Source organism: Lithobates pipiens, unplaced genomic scaffold (assembly GCF_037356315.1).
Source record: "Lithobates pipiens isolate NorthernLeopardFrog02 unplaced genomic scaffold, aLitPip1_a1.2 Scaffold_22, whole genome shotgun sequence".
Lineage (NCBI taxonomy): Eukaryota > Metazoa > Chordata > Amphibia > Anura > Ranidae > Lithobates > Lithobates pipiens.
This window is the reverse complement of record NW_027507784.1, coordinates 138,503,304-138,519,827: the sequence shown is the minus strand read 5'-3', so window position 1 is coordinate 138,519,827 and position 16,524 is coordinate 138,503,304. Positions and strand designations below refer to the sequence as shown.

Genomic DNA, 16,524 nt, shown 5'->3' with positions numbered 1-16,524 from the left:
CAGCAGGGCAACTAGAAAGAAGTGGAAAGAGGTGGAAGGCTGATAAATATATCACGGACAGCTACTCTTCCCTATGCAATAACACAAACAGTGCTCAGACACGATACTGCAATTGCATTTATAAATATGTAAAAGTGTGCAACAAATATGTTTCTGTATACACAGCATCGCTCTACATTCTACTCTGTCTTCCATGATCTATCATCTACTCTAACAAGATCATTGAGAAATAAGGCATTGGGTGGTCAATTGAAGAAGCTGTTGCAGTGGTAATAAGCAAGGCAGATTATTTGACAAGACAATACATCTGAAGCCATCAGATATCGATAAACTGAGAATTGGAAATATGATCATACAAAGTCAGTAGTTTTTCTTTTTTGTTTGCTTACTTTAACTGTTCCTCACAAAATGTCAGTTTTGAAAGGACGCTACATGTATGCAAAGATGCTTCCACCTGGTAATTACTACAGACAACAGGCAAATTTGTTACAGATCAGAATGCCTGCAGCAAGCGGCCAGCTGGGTAGGGATGCCAACCACAGAGATTAAATCGGTTTCTGTGTCTATAATGTTAATTTCCTCTAGAAATCATGCATTACTACATGTCACTTCCTGTTTTTTCTTGCAGCTGCAATGACAAACCTTGGGAGCACAACACTGTTCAAAGTTTTTTTTTGTGCGTATAAAGTAAGCCATCTGACTAATCTTCAAGATACAAACCCCTCTCTTAGCTCACAAGGAGGCAAAAGTGGTGTGTAAATTTATTTCCATCTAGTTGCAAGTCTCAAGTCATGTTTGTTTTAAATGTACCGGTAATTCACTGTACGTCTGATAATTTGTCCTTCATATTTGTCCTATTTAGTTCTACTGTGTTGATGCAAGTGTTGGTGTAAGAATTTGATATGTATATTAAACATCTGTGAGACAAGAACCTCAGCCTTCAAATTGTGACTATAGGCAGCAATAGTTTGGTTTGATCAAGTACAAAAACAATATGGTCCTATGTCAAATTATGCTCAATAGTCGCACTAACTATGCAGTAACATGAATGGGGTGCACCTACCCACGCCCCAGGAACCACTGGGCTAACAACAAAATGTTATTCAACCCAATTAAAATAGCAAAAATAGTGCCATGTACTATACTGTAAATATCAAATTGGAATAAGAAACTGCATAACCCAAGGATACAACTGGAGGTATCACACCTTTGGCTTATGTAACTAGTCTTATACTGTCCACATCTAAAAAGGAGCAGTGAGATTGTGCACAATAAAAAAAGGACAAAACCTGTCCCCTTTGACCCTGTCAGGAGAAGACAGTGATTGCTGCTAATAGCTGTAGCAGCCACTAGAGATAATTGTATGCAAAATCCGGCAGGCTGGTTGTAGCCAAGATAGTTGATTGATTCTGCTGGACTGGCCGAGATTCAAACCAGTCTGGCCTTAGGCACTGCGGATGCTAAAAGGCCTAATCTGGCTCCCTGAAGCCCAGCTTACCAACAGTGCCAGCCTCTGCCCAGTCATCTACTATTTGCTTACATAATGTAGGCCAGATTCAAAGTCAACTTACCTTGACATGTGTAATAATAGTGAAAACAATAAAAGTAATAAAAAAAAAAAAAAAATTACATATACCCAAGAAGGACCTAACATGTTTCACTCTAAAAAGAGCTGTCAGAGGTTCAGCGTGGAATAAAAGTACAGAAAATATGTGCATCTCCATATTTTCTATACTTTTATTGCACAATGCACCTCTGACTTTTTGTCAACCTGTCTTACCCTTTAAAAAGGTAAGTTGGCTTTGAATCTGCTCTACATTATGTCAGCAAATGGTGGATGCGGAGGCTGCCACTGTTGGTAAACTGGACTTCAGGGATCCAGATTAAGCATTTTAGCATCCGCAGTTCCTTATGCCTAGTACACATGGCTGAATGTTGGGCAGCGTCGGCTGGTTCAACAGAAACCAGCCAACATTCGGCCTGTGTGTACTGGAATCGGTCAGACAGAAGCCGGCTTTTGTTAAAGGGGCATGACCGTATAAAGGTCTGCTGAGTGGCTCCCAATCAGCGCTCTCAGCCAACTGCTGAAAACTCTGACCAGAGGTGTTCTGGCAGAAAGAGCCGTCCCCTGTCAGAACACAATAGAACAGCAGGGGAGATCACTTTACTAACATCAGATAGTTAGTTGAGCGGCTCATCCTGAGCTGTCAGTTTTTTGAATGAAAAAAATTAAAAAAATAAACCACACACTAGTGTGTACAGGGCTTTCAAGTATAGAGCCAAAGCCATTATACAGCCTCAATGGTACAGGTGTGTCCTCTATTGTCTACAATCTCACTGCTCCTTTAGATGTGGACATTATAGGAGACTAGTTACAGGAGCCAAAAAGGTGTAACCCCTCAAGTTGTATGCTTGGGTTATGTAGTTTCTCACTTAATTCCTGCACGTCCGTCTCAGATTCCTCCATCTTGGCTTACCTCTCCTTTGTCCCTGTGAGTCGTCAACTGCCGTGGATCGGGAGGAGGCTCTCCTTCGATGGCCCCGCTTGTTCCAGTCTGCCCCTTTCTCATGAGGACATCCGCCACCGTGGGTGCGCAGATCGTGTGAGGCGGAGAGTGCCTGGAAGGAGTGTGGAGGTGGTGGAGAAGTGCCCCCCCTCCCTGTTGGGGGTGGAGGGGATAGAGAAGTGTAGGGGATCATTGGCGTAAGAGGTGGCTGTGGATACCCAGCGGATATCCATAGCCGGGTATCCGAACGTACTCAGGGACGGCAGGAGGAAACATGGGCACACAGAGAATAGTGGCGGAGATCGGCAGAGACCGAGGGCGGCCAAGATTAGCCGAGTGGAGATCAAGTAAGGCCCCCCCAGGGTTTCCTGAACTAGGGCGGCAGAGAGAGACCTGCGGATACCGTACGGAGTAGAGCTGTATAGACCCCCTGTCTGATTAAGGTTTGGAAGAAGGGAGAGGGAGGGCGAGAGGAAAGGAAACATGAAGAAAAAGAAAAAGAAGAGGAAGGAAGGAAGGAAGGAAGGAAGGAAGGAAGGAAGGAAGGAAGGAAGGAAGGAAGGAAGGAAGGAAGGAAGGAAGGAAGGAAGGAAGGAAGGAAGGAAGGAAGGAAGGAAGGAAGGAAGGAAGGAAGGAAGGAAGGAAGATGACTCCCCCCGCCTTAAATTTCTTGACTCTCACCACCCCTCCACTGCACCACCTTACTTGAACGTTGTATTGTTACACCTCTGCGTTTCCTCTTTTTTCCCCATAATGCGGGGGAAACAAAGAACAAAAGGGGAAAAGTCAGAAAGGGAGGGGGGGGGGTGGTAAAATCACCCTGACTTAGTCTGAGCCCCAGTAAATAGTGTGATCCAAGGAAGGAGCAGAGATAAGCAAACAAAGTATCAAAGAGCACCAAACTGAAGCAAAGGGAAAAAAAAAAAAAGAAGGAAGAAGGTGGGCCAGAATAAAACATTCGAAACAATTCAGAGTCTTTCATTTTCCATTATAGATTCAGAAAGAGATGAGTAAAAACAGATGAAGGCTCAACTACCAACAAAATCAGATATGGCAACCATGTTTGCGGTCCTGCAGAACTCCCTGAAAACAGAGCTGGCGATAATTCACAAGGGGTCATCTACTTTCAAGAGAGTGGAGGAAGTGGGGGGGGGGGGATATAACATCTTGGGACTGCCACCTAAAATGGAGAAATAAAAGCTATAAAAAAAAAAAAAAATAAAATAAAAAAAAATTTGAATGAGAGCAGGCATATAGATTGGAAGATCAAGAAAACAGAACAGAAGAAAAAAATCTTGAGAATAAAAGGGTCTCCCCGAATCTAAACAGACTGAGGGCCTAACAGAAATAGTAAGGAAAATAATTAGTTAACCCAATACTCGGGAAAGAAGAAACAAACCCAATAAAAAAATTAAAATAAAAAGAAGAACTCATAGGTTAAGAAGACCGAAGGGAATCCAGCTAGAGAGTCCAAGGGACATAATTGTAAGGTTCGATAACTGGGAAGAAGAAAAAAAAAATATGGGGAAATATGAGGAGTAAGCCCCAATTAAATCTGAGGAAAAGACACTGCAAATTTTTCCAGACCTATCATAAGAAACTCTAAGGAGAAGGAGGATGTTAAAACTTCTACTGGGGTTGCAAGATCATTCAATACAATTGGGGTTTCCCCACATGTTTGATAGGTAGGACAAATGGACACACTGTAAAACTTAGGTTTATTTAGGAAACAAAGGATTTCTGTAAAAAAAAAAAAAAAAAAAAAAAAAAAAAAGGGAATTCCTATGCCAGAAACTCTAATCCATGGGATTTTTTCAGACGGATGTTGGCTCAAACTCGTCTTGCATACACACGGTCACACAATGTTGTCAGAAATTCCAAATGTCAAGAACGTGGAGACATACGACGACCTGAGAAAATTGAAGCTCAATAGCCAGTGCAGCTCTTCTGCTCGATTCAGAGCATGTATAGAACTTTGTGCGTCGGAATTGTGTACACGCAATCAGAATTTCCGACAAAAAGCTCCCATCGAACATTTTCTGTCTGAAAAGGAAGGACATACATATGGGGAAGGGAGATTTAGTTACCCGGAGAGTTCCGTAGCCACCTTCCCGATAGTAGGGGAGATCGGCCACAGCACCAGACAGAACACTACCTCAGGCAGAGGATAGCAGGGAGGCCCCAAAGAGAGAAATAGAAACCTGCTTGAAGACCATGAGGTCTAAAACACCAAAAAGGAAGGGACGGGGTCAGAGATATGGTTTGTGAATTTGAATATTTTGCTGTCCTCCAGGTTCTGATATGGAGGCTTGGGGACGGGAGGGAGACGGGGGGGGGGGGGGGGGGGAAGAAGGTTAACATGAATAATACAAAGCTTTCGACATATGATGTAAGAGGTTTAAATTCCCCAGAAAAGAGACATATGGTAGTAAGGGAATTGGAAAGATATGCTGCGATATGGGTCTACGAGACACATATTGCACAGGACTCAAAACAACAAGTTATACTCAAAGGCCATCCCAGTATGGTATTATGGAGACTCTTCAAGTAGAAGGGCAAAAGGTTTAGCAATAGGGTTAAGGAAAAAAGGTCAGTTTCATCTTAGAGGAGAGAAAAGTAGACCCAGAAGGTCGCTTCCTTTTTTTTTTGAAGGGGACCTTATAGGGTATGAAGTACACGCTTGCAAATGTATATTGCCCCAATAAATACCCCATAAAATTTCTTTGTTCCCCAGCACACATAATAAAACATACATACAGGGCTATGGTTACAAAAAAAGTAGTACAAAAACCAGGCCAGGAGACACGAAACAAACAATTACTCTCTCAATGTACATGCAACTGAAAGGAGGAAGGAAAATATTTAACTATAGCCCTTGTCAAAGCTCGTTCGGATTGCGCTGGAGAAGAGTCAACCCCTGCACCCCCCCCCCTACACATAAGAGGGGGGGGGGGTGGACGTCCCGAACTCCTAGAGAGAGGGAGCGCGGGACGAAAAAAGAACAGTAGTCAAAGACAGCGAGGGGCGACACAGAGGGGTCAGTAAAGGGAAGGGATGGTGAAGAATAGGAAAAGTAGAGAGAAAGCGTAGGAAAGATTAATAAGGCGGGGATAGACATAGACATGACGGTGGCCCCAGCCAACCTCCCGTGCCTAGATAACAAAGAAGGATCAGGATGCCAATAGGCGTTGACCCTCTGCCGAGAATATGAACATGCACCAGCTATCCCAGGTCTTCTTGAAAGTTTCTTGTTTATGTTGTGCTGTGAGAATCACGTCTTCCAGTCTTCGTACGTCCTCCACTTTCCTCAACCAGTGTGCCACAGTCGGGGGGGGGGGGGGGCTTTGCTTCCAGTGTAGAGGGATGCATGCTTTAGCCGCATTAAGAAGGTGGCAGACCAGGGACTTCCTATACTTCTGGACGGCAGTCGGAGAGTGGTGAAGCAAGAAGAAGGCCGCCTCATTCGGAATCTCATATTCCGTGAATTGCTGGGTAATGCGGCGGACCTCGTCCCAAAACCCCTTCAATCTAGAGCATGTCCAGAAAACATGGAGCAAAGTACCCTCCTCCTCATCGCAGCGCCAGCACCGATCCGAGGAAGAAGGGAAGCATTTACTCAAGCGAGAGGGAGTCGGATATCAACGATTAAGAATCTTAAAGTTGGTTTCCTGAATTTTAGTGCAGATGGAGGATTTAAGGGCTAAAGAGACGATGCGCTGTGCCTGCGCGGTCGAGAAGGTGCACTGAAGGTCTCTTTCCCATTTGGCTATGCAGGGTGGGCGGGTCTCTCGGTGTAGATAACAAAGCGTGGGTCTGGGCAAGAACATGGGTTAATGGTTCCGTTCCGGAGCATAAAATCTCAAAGGGGGTTAATTGTTTCTCAAAATCCCGTGGTAACAAAGGGAGGAAATTATGAATCTGTAGGGCTTTCCAGAAAGGGAGTCAGTATATTCCCGTCGCTGCCGAGAGTTCTAAAAGTGAAGGCCAACGGCCATCGGCCAGGAATTTGGCCGCATGAACGTGACCTGCACTTCTAAGCGGTACATAGTTAGTCTGGTTGAGACCTGGTTCAAATTTCGGGTGACCTAAGACGGGAAGTAGAAGCGATACAGATGGCAAAAGGGACTTCTGAGTGGCGGCCCGGTGACTCTGCGTCAGTGTCGTCCCCAGTAGGGGGTGCGACTTCAAGTCTATCGGGAGGTCCTTATAGCACCACAGCACTCCGGACAGGGGAATCCGGGATTGGGATTGTTCTACTTGAATCCAAAGTTTGGAGGCCCCATTTCGTCGCCAAACAAGAATCCGTCCAAGATGAGATGCTAGATAATAGCAGCGAATGTCTGGAAGTGCCAGGCCTCCCCATTGCTTGGGAAGAGTCATTTGAGAGTAACGTAGTCTGGGTTTCTTAGCCGCCCAGACAAATTTAGTAGAGAGCCTGTACCCGTTTAAAAAAGGAGGGAGGGATATGTATGGGCAATGCCTGGATGAGATAGATAAATTTGGGTAGAATGGTCATTTTAAGAAGGTTGCACCTCCCAAACCAGTAGTGAAGACCTCCTCCAGTCCAAGTCTCAAGAAGCAAACGTGTAGTTGATAACAGGGGTGGAAAGTTAAGTTCAAACGTCCGGGAAATATCTGCCGGGATTTTCGTGCCTAAATAAGTGAGGGCCGTGGCAGTCCATTTCAGATTAAAATTGGCCTGCAGGTCCGTTAGGATTCGGGTGGGGACTGCCAGTCCCATGGCCTCCGATTTGATAAAGTTAATTTTGAGGTGAGAGATCTTCCCGAATTCCTCAAATTCTCTAAGTAGGTTTCGACAGGGAGGTGTGGGGGTTCGTCAGGGAGAACAGGAGGTCGTCGGCATATGCAGAGATTTTATAGTGTGAGTTACCGATTTGAAGCCCAGAAACGTCCGGATTATGTCGAATGGTACAAAAACGGTTCTAGTGACAAGGCAAAGAGGAGTGGGGACAACGGGCATCCCTGCCTCGTCCCATTTCCAATAGGGAAGGGGGTCGACAGGACCCCATTGGCTTTAACTTGAGCCGAGGGGACCGTATAGATGCTGGTGATCCACTTCATCATCTTCTCCCCTAGCCCTATGTGTCGAAGAACAGAGAACATATATTGCCAGTTGACCATGTCAAATGCCTTCTCGGCGTCAGTATTGACTAAGAGGCATGGGATTTTCCTGGTATTGGCTACATAGAGTAAATTCAGGACCTTTATACTGTTGTCTCTTGCTTCTCTGTTGGGTATGAACCCCACTTGGTCCAAATGTACGAGGGATTGAAAATGGCACGCCAATCTGGAGGTAAGTATTTTGGAAAACAGTTTCAAATCTAGGTTTAGCAAAGAGATCGGTCTATAGCTACCGCATTGATTGGGATCTTTCCCCTCCTTAGGGATTAGTGCTATATGGGCTCTCAGTGTTTTTCTGGGGAAGTCAGTTCCCGTACTCAGCGCATTAAAGAACGACACTAGGTAGGGTCCTAAAGTTGGAAGCAATGCCTTGTAATATTGGGCGGTGAAGCCGTCAGGTCCCGGGGCTTTATCTGCTTTCATGGCCTTCACAGCTACTTGTAGCTCCTCAATGGTGATCAGCGCTTCCAATACGGTTTGGGCCTCTGGAGGAAAGCGAAGGGAGTCGGTATTCCGCAATATAACTGTCTATCTGTGCTTGTGTGCAATTAGAACTTGGTAGATTATAGAGACCCGAGTAAAAATCACCAAAGGCCGTGGCAATCTGTTGTGGGGTGGAGGCCCGTTGGCCTTGCGCATCTATCACCTGGGGGATATAGGATGCTGACTTAATCGCCTTAATCGACTTGGCCAACGTCTTCCCGCATTTGTCTCCCTTTTCGTAGGATAACCGACGTGTAAATTGGACCGCCGCTTTCGCTTTGTATTGGAGGGCTTCCGTAATTTGCATGCGAAGTGAGGATAGTTCTACTTCTAATGGTTGTTTAGGGGAATGTTTATGGGAGGACTCCACGGAGGCCAGTCGGGAGAGTAAATTGGCAATATGGGCATTTCTCTTCTTTTGCAGGGTGGCTCCGTGCTTGATAGAAACACCCCGGATAACCGGTTTATGAGCTTCCCAGAGAATCCCCCGGTCGCAATCCTGCGTAGCATTTTCCTGAAAATATAGGTTAAGTTCTTTGGAAACATCTGCAAGAACTTCAGGGACCTGCAGAAGGCTTTCGTTTAACCGCCAAAACAGGGATCTGGGTGAGGGGTGGTCGCTAAGGGTGTAAATTAAAGAGACGGGAGCATGATCAGACCACGTAATCTGACCCGGGGCCGTAGAGCTGACTAAGTGTAACTGATCGTGTGGAGTCAGGAAGAAATCTATCCTGGAATAGATTTTGTGGGGAGAGGAGTAGAAGGTATAATCCCTCTCTCCGGGGTGGTTGAGTCGCCAAACGTCTATTAATTGGGTGTCATGTAAGATCTGCGTTACATGTTTCCTGCAGTTTAGTGGAACAGAGGAAAGCCCGGAGGACGTATCTGAAGCCGGGAACAAAAGGCACATTAAAATCACCTCCCAGAAGTAACTGGCCTATTTTGACTTCCATCAACTTTGAAAGAGTGTGTCTAAGAAAGATGTCTTGGTGGTCGTTAGGGGCATAAAGCGTAATTTGTGTTTCCCCAATCTGTCCCACCAAGAAAAGAAATTGTCCTGCCGGGTCACTTACAACCTTTTGGCACTGCCAAGGCAGTTTACTAGACACCAAAATAGACACTCCCTTGGACTTAGAAAGAGGGTTAGTGGAGTGGTATACCTTGGAATAATATCTGTTCTGAAGCAGGGGGGAGCTTGTCATTTCTAAAGTGGGTCTCCTGAATAAAGGCCATGTCCGCATGGGAGATCTTTAGGTCACGCAGGAGAATACGCCTCTTCTCCGGGGTATTTAAACCCTTAGCATTCAAGGAGATCACTTTAACGGAGGCCACCGCCATGTCTCAAAAGAGGGGTGAAAGGGAACAGAGAGAAATCCCCAGGGACAGTACGGGGATAAATACAGGGGAGAAGGGAGGGTAGGGGAGAAGAGAAGGGAGAGAGGAAGGAAAAAAGAAAGAAGGAAAAGGGGGGTGACGTCTGGGGGGGTAGAAAATAAAAATTTCCCCACCACTCCGGCACTTCCGGAGCTGGCTAGGAGTAAGCTAAGAAGGCGTAACCTTCAGCAGTGTACAATTCCGGGTTACCGGGAGTACACCGTGGCCTATGTGGGGTGAGAGCAGACAGGGGACCGGTGGCGAGCCCCTGGGCCTCCCGCCCAACCCAGCGCGTTCAAAAAGGAGAAAAAGAAAAAAAATGCCTTTATAGAGATATAAAGTACTAGGTGCAGAGCATACACCAACAGGGAAGAAAGGGGCGAGGAGAGGACATAATAGAGAATAATCATATATAATAATCATATGCAATGTATAACATTAACAGTAACAATAACCATACCCATCCGCAGTCATGAGTCAAGGCCCATTGCTGGGCGTGGGTACAAAACCGCGGAACAGACGTGGAACTTATAACAGAGCAGTAATCCGGCGCTTGCCGTGCAAATCTAGATGGCTCAACTGGGGGGTAGAGGGCACAGGGAGGAGGGGCGGGGAGGAAAAAGGCAGGAGCGGGAGGGAAAGAAAAGAAAAAAAAAAAAAGGGGGGGGGGGGGGAGAAGATGGCATCAGGGGTAGGGAAGGGGGGCAAGGCGGGAGGAGGAAGGGGGGGAGCAAAGGGAGTGGAGGAGAGGAAGGGAGAGAAGGGAGGGGGGGGGGGGCGAGAGGGGTGCTCACAGCCAAGGCGGCTCCCCGCACAGGGCCGGCGTGAACCTACAGTCGTCCAGTCTAGCACCCGGGGGGAGACGCCACAACCGGGTCCCAAAGACCCCTCCAGCCCATTCACGGAACCGAGGGAACGGCCCGGTATGGACGCACCGCTCCCCCAGCGCCGGGGGGGTGGGCGGACACCCGATCTCTCCCGATAAGCAACCCCCCCAGTTCCCCCCTCAGAAACAAAACCACCCCCCACATCACAGTCCCCGGTTAGAGCGGGGGGGGGACATATAGTAAACACCTCAGTATTCATCCCCGTTAGACACATGATATACATTCCCCAATCCCCCGCAGCCCCCCCTCCCATCACAGCGGCTCCATCCGCCATCTCATGACGGTGGGCCGTAGAAGTCCTGCATGGCCACGGTCCACCCCCCCAGCCCTCACCGCCCAGGAGTGTCTATTCAGGTGAATGTCCCACAGTAGATGAGACACCCACTGCCGCTTGACATAGCACAAAGTACCTCCAGGAGATCGAAACAGCAGGTGGTGGCGGTGACCGACAAGTGTTCCAGAGAACGAGGGCCACCGAGCAAGAGAAGTAGGGGACACCAGGCCCGTGCCGTGGTAGGGCTTGAGTCAGGCGATCAGGGAGGAGGGTCCAGGCGGGGGATCCGCCGCGGTGGGTGCCCTACTTCCATGCGCCCAGCGGGTGGTGGAATTGTGAGGTTGCTGTTAGTCTCTAGGTCCACGGTATCCGCCATCGTGGCAGTCCCCCGCCAGGAGGCCATGAACAGTGAGGCCCCATTGCCAGTATCATAAGGGAGAGCAGGGAGCAAACACAAAGGAGGAGGCGAACCATAAGGCAAAAAAGGGAAAAAAAAAATGAAAAAACAGGGGGGAGCCATCGGGTTAAAAAGAAAAGGGATTGATGTCGGCAAGGTCAGGGAGGTAGATGAAAGGACTTGGAGCAACACTTAAGTCTTCCTCTCTCCATCCCGGGATATTGAGCGTGGGCGGCGGGCCTCTCGTTGTCTCCTCTGTGGCAGTGGAGTGTTCCTCCCCTGTGCGGCTGGGCGGTTCTATGCACGTGGGAGATAGGCCAGCCAGTCGGGAACTTCAAGGGGGTCGGCGTCCAGGAAAGTGAATAGGGCTGGGAGGGCCTCCGGGGGAACATAGCAGGAAGGAGCGCTGGTTCCTAGTAAAGGTAACGGAGAAGGGGAAGCCCCAGCGACATGTGGCTTTGCAGCGCCTAGCCAGGTCCAGGAGAACTGCGTCCACTGTGCCAATCTCCCAGGACTTACGGGCAATCAACTCTTTATGGGTGTAGTGGTGTAGCCGGCAGAGGACGTCCCTCAGTCGAGCTGGATCAGAAGATCTTGGGCCCAGGGTCCTGTGCACCCTATCCACTTCAAGCCACTCTGGTAGTTGCTCGCCTGCGACCTGCCGGAAAAATTTCATTAACTGTGGCCAGTAGATCTGTAGCTCCGGTATGGCACGAAGCCGCAGATTGTTTCTGCGGCTCCGGTCTTCAATTTCTTCCATGCGAAGTTGAAGGTCTATCGCCGCTAGGGAGTGGGCACTGTGTTGGTTTTCCTGTAGGGCAACTCAGTGTTCCAGAGAAGCCACCGATTGTTCCCCTGTCAGAAGGCGAGTGCCCAGGGAAATGACCTCCTGGTGTACAGCTGCTATTTCTTTCCTGTGTACCGCCTCCACTCTCCCCACGATCGCCTCTATATCAGCCTTCGTCGGGAGAGATTGTAAAATAGCTTTCAATTCCGGATCCGAACGGTAAAGCAGCAGCAAAGGAGGAGATCCTCCAGAGTCTGTTGAAGGGGCCGCCGGTGAGTGCGGGTAAAGGATCGGGCTCCGAGAGCTCTCCAAAGCGGCCGGTGTGTCTTCCAGTGACAGGGTCGAGGGATGTGAACCACACGGCGCCGCCATCTTGGGTCCCGCGATACCCGGGCTTGAGCGGCCGAAAAGCCTCTGTATCTCCCCAGTTGCTGGAGTTGTAGGGGCGAGATTAGGTCGGTGTTTGTGCCTCTGACTAGTCCGCTGCCTGGTAGAGTGCATTCTATGCAAGTCGTTTAAAAAACGCCAGGTTAGGAGGAAGGTGGCCGGGAGCTCAGAGCAAGCACTTCTTCACTCGGCCATGTCCAGACCACGCCCCCTCTTTCAAATATTTTTAACAATTGGATGGAATTTAATCAGGGCTACCTAATATTGGCTGGAGACTTCAACTTTTCCATGGACCATAATTTGGATTGTACGTCTGGCGCGTTGATAAAAGAAAATAAATAACGAAACCATCAATTGGTCGATGTTTGGAGAGTCCAACATCCGAGCACAAAAGATTGTACATACCACTCGGCAGTGCATGACACATACTCCAGGCTAGATTATATATTGGTGGAGCATAGAGCCCTAGAGGCTGTAATATCAATTAGAGTAACATCGATATCAGACCATGCTCCAGTAATAATGCAGATCAAATTGATAGGGAAAGGCCCATGGAGATTAAAACGAAGACTTAATAGAAGATGTAGAAGTAGAAAAGACTGTATTAAATGAAAATCGACCAATATTTTTTGCTGAATGAGACACCAGAAAAGCCCATAAAGCTTTTATTATTAGGGGAAAGTTGATCTCTATTGGGGCAAAAAAAAAAAAGAAAAGAAAGAAGAGAGAGAGAGCAAAAATACTATGGGGAAAAAAAAAAAAAAAAAAAAAAAAAAGAAGGTATAAAAAGCAAGTGGAAGCCGAAATCCATCAGGCTTTAATAATAAAAAGAGATCAAATAAAAGGATTTGATGGAACAGGAAACAAGAAAAGTATTTAACAACTTAAAGCGGGGTTCCACCCTAAAGTGGAACCTCCTCACAATTGGCACCTTTCAGGGGGGAGGGGGGGTGGAGATACCTGTCAAAGACAGGTATTTACACCCACTTCCGGGCATAGACTCCCGTGGGAGTCTACGCCATTTCCTGTCCTGTCGCGCTGTCTGCTGGGACACACACGGGTCTCAGAGACAGCACGGACAATTCCTATTCCGCTGCGCGACTCGCGCATGTGCAGTAGGGAACCGGGAAGTGAAGCCGATTCGCTTCACTTCCTGATTCCCTCACCTAGAATGGTGGCGGCAGCAGCCGAGGGATCGATCGGCCTCAGCATCGCTGGAACCCGGGACAGGTGAGTGTCCATTTATTAAAAGTCAGCAGCTGTAGTATTTATAGCTGCTGGCTTTTAATTTTTTTTTTGTAGGTGGAATCCCTCTTTAAGCCCTGGACCAACTTGCAGCCAAAGGACCAGGCCCCTTTTTTGCGATTCGGCACTGTGTCGCTTTAACTGACAATTGTGCGGTCGTGCGACGTGGCTCCCGAACAAAATTGGCATCCTTTTTTCCCCACAAATAGAGCTTTCTTTTGATGGTATTTGATCACCTCTGCGGTTTTTATTTTTTGCGCTATAAACAAAAATAGAGCGACAACTTGCAATGCAATATTTTTTTACTATAATAAATATCCCCCAAAAAAATATATATAAAAAACATTTTTTTTCCTCAGTTTAGGACGATACATATTCTTCTACATATTTTTAATAAAAAAAAAAAAAAAAAATCACAATTACCGATTGATTGGTTTGCGCAAAAGTTATAGCGTTTACAAAATAGGGGATAGTTTAGCATTTTTATTAATATATAATTTTTTTACTAGTAATAGCAGCGATCAGCGATTCTTATTGTGACTGCGACATTATGGCGGACACAGCTGACATTTTTGACACATTTTTTGGGACCACTCATTTATACAGCAATCAGTGCTATTTAAATGCACTGATTCATGTGTAAATTACACTGGCAGTGAAGGAGTTAACCACTAGGGGGCAGTGTAGGGGTTTTGTGTGACGTTATGTGTTTTTTTATTGTAGGGGGCATGGCTTGGCATGTGACATCACTGACGATCGGTGACAGCCACACTAGGAAACACAGGGAGAGGTTTGTTTACACAGACCTCTCCTCGTTCTTCAGCTCTGTGACCTGATCGCGGGACACCAGGTCCTGTGGCCACGGTCACGGAGCTCAGGACCGGGTCGGGAACGCGCCGCCGCAGCGCACTCCCGACCCATGGCTGGGCACTTAAAGAGCCACGTAAATATACACGATTTTGCCCAGCCGTGCCATTCTGCTGGCGTATATCGGCGTGAGGCAGTCCTTAAGTGGTTAACAGAGTAGTAAAGGAGAGATACAAATGGGGAAATAAACCAGGGAAACACCTTGCAAAAATCTTAAGAAATAAGAAGAAGACGACTTTAAATTATATAGAAAGGACAAAAAACACACACAAATACCTAAATGGATGTCAAATTACCAAAAGTCCCAGAAGAAAGGACTGAAGGAACTAGAGGAACCAAATCACACAATCTGAAATCAGAAAGGCATTAAACGAAACACCTATAGGGAAAAGCACAGGACCCGACGGGTTTATGAATAAATATTATAAAATATTTCAAAATCAATTAAATACCTAAATTGTGCGACTACCTGAATAAAATAGGGGAAAATGAAGAATAAGAAGGGAGTCCTTACTATCCCATATTACAATAATACCCAAAGAGGGAAAGGCTAAAACTATCTTTTCTAACTATAGGCTCATAGCGTTGCTGAAAGCTGATACAAAGTTATACACAAAAATTTGATGCCACAATGGGTGAACACAGATCAAACAGGGTTTGAGAGGGCAGGGATAATAGTATAAGAACAATGTTAATGCTGCAAAAGGGAAAAAACAGGGGACCCCCCAGCACTACTCCCATCAATCGACACAGACTAAGCATTTGACAGGATAGACTGGGGATTCATTTAGGATACGTTCCAACAGCTAGGATTGGGACCTAAAATCTATATAGTCTCCCTATGGCAATGGTGAGGGTTAACGAAAGTATATCACCGCCTTTTAAAATGTTCAATTGAACAAGACAGGGGTGCCCACTCTCGCCACTCCTGTATATACGGTCTTTGAAACCACTGGCAAGTTTGCGGAATAGTGATAATATAGGAGGGGCGAGTGTGGAAGAGGAGGAACATAGGGTAGTGGCATACGCAGATGATATCTTACTATATGTAACCAAACCAAGGGTGACATTGCCAAACATAATGAGAGAAAATAAATAAATAAATAAATAATGGGGAACTCTCAAATTTTAAAATCCCATAAAAATAATAATAATATTAATAAATACAGAAATACCAAATAAAAATGGGGAAAGGGAAAAAAAAAAAAAAAAGGGAAGAAGAACTGGGAATTCACAATCATACTTAGGAATTAAGCTGACACTTACATCAGTGAAGTTATACTTGGCTAACAAAACAGAAATTAAGAAAATAATTAATGAGACCTCTATCCTGGATGGGAAGGATAAATATGTTAAAAATGGTGATCCTTCCAAAAATAATATAGAAAAAAAAAGTTCCAAATGATACCAAAATAGCAATACCATAAAGTTTTTTTTAGAACAATAAAAACAAATGATGCTAAAATATATATATGGCAAAACAAAAAGCCGAGAGTAAAATTTGCATTATTCAACAGGAAAAAAAAAAAAAAAAAAACACACCACGGAGGTTTAGCAGCACGCATATAAATAGATACTATAAAATAAGTTATTACACGAATGATAGAAAGGTTGAATGAAAAAGCGGGTTAAGATGGAAAACACTTTAACCGCTGCAGCACCAGAAGATTTTACCCCCTTCCTGACAACAGCACTTTTTGCTATTTGGCACTTCGTCACTTTAACAGAAAATTGCGGTTATGCGACGTTGTACCCAAACAAAATTTACGTCCTTTTTTTCCCCCAAAAATAGAGCTCTCTTTTGGTGGTATTTGATCATCTCTGCGTTTTTTTTTGTTTATAGCACAAAAAAAAAAAAAAATAAAACACAGGAAGAAGAGCGACAACTTTGAAAAAACAAAACAAACACACACCACACAATATTTTGTACTTTTTTTTCTATAATAAATATCCCCAATTTTACATTTTTTTTTAAATACTAATTTTTTCTCAGTTTAGGCCGATATGTATTCTTCTACATATTCTTGGTAATAAAAAAAAAAAAAAAAAAAGAACACACAACAAGCGTATATTGGTAGATTTATAGTATTTTTTATTATTATTATATTTTTATTTTTTTAATCAGGGCTGCGACATTATGGCGGACACATAGGACAATTTTGACACATTTTTGG

The 16,524-nt window shown here is 45.6% G+C and overlaps 1 protein-coding gene across 2 annotated transcripts in view; it reads right to left on the bottom strand.

Moving 5' to 3' along the window:
* LANCL1 (LanC like glutathione S-transferase 1) overlaps positions 1 to 16,524 on the bottom strand; it is a 63,479-nt gene that overhangs the window by 22,493 nt on the left and 24,462 nt on the right. The gene's annotated exons all lie outside the window — the stretch shown is intronic.